This window comes from Chrysochloris asiatica, unplaced genomic scaffold (assembly GCF_000296735.1).
Source record: "Chrysochloris asiatica unplaced genomic scaffold, ChrAsi1.0 scaffold00304, whole genome shotgun sequence".
NCBI lineage: Eukaryota > Metazoa > Chordata > Mammalia > Afrosoricida > Chrysochloridae > Chrysochloris > Chrysochloris asiatica.
In genome coordinates this window covers 2,893,632-2,894,226 of record NW_006408822.1, presented here as the reverse complement: position 1 = coordinate 2,894,226, position 595 = coordinate 2,893,632, and positions in this window count along the sequence as shown.

The window sequence follows — 595 nt, the reverse complement described above, 5'->3', positions numbered from 1 at the left end:
GCATGTCCCATTTTTAATCCTGTCTTCCAAGCTGAGAAAATTTAAGTGAGGTGTCCAAGGCTACCAAGATGGAAACTGATAGAACCAGGACCTGGACTGAAGCAAGTTGACTCCAGAGCCCAGGCAAGCAACCACTAGGTAATTCTGCTTCTTGTCAAACAGGCAAAAACTAAAGTCATATAATAACAATGAACGAACGAATGAATGAAAGCTACATTCACTGGCACTTACAGTGACAGGAACTGTGGTTGTTGTTGGTTACCATCGAGTTGGTACCCTACATACAATAGAACAAAACACTGTCCTGTCCTGGGCCAACCTCACAATTGTTGCCACGCTTGAGCCTATCGATGTTGCCACTTTGACAATCAATCTCATTGGGAGTCTTCCTCTTTTCCTCTGACCCTCCACCTTGCCAAACATGATATCCTTCTCCAGGTCCCTCCTGACAATATGTCCAAAGTATGAGAGATGAAGTTTGGCCATCCTGGCCTCCAATGAGCACTCTGGCTGTACTTCTTCCAACACAGATCTGTTGGTTCTTTTGGCAGCCCATGGCACTTTCAATATTCTCCTCCAGCACCATAAGTCAAAT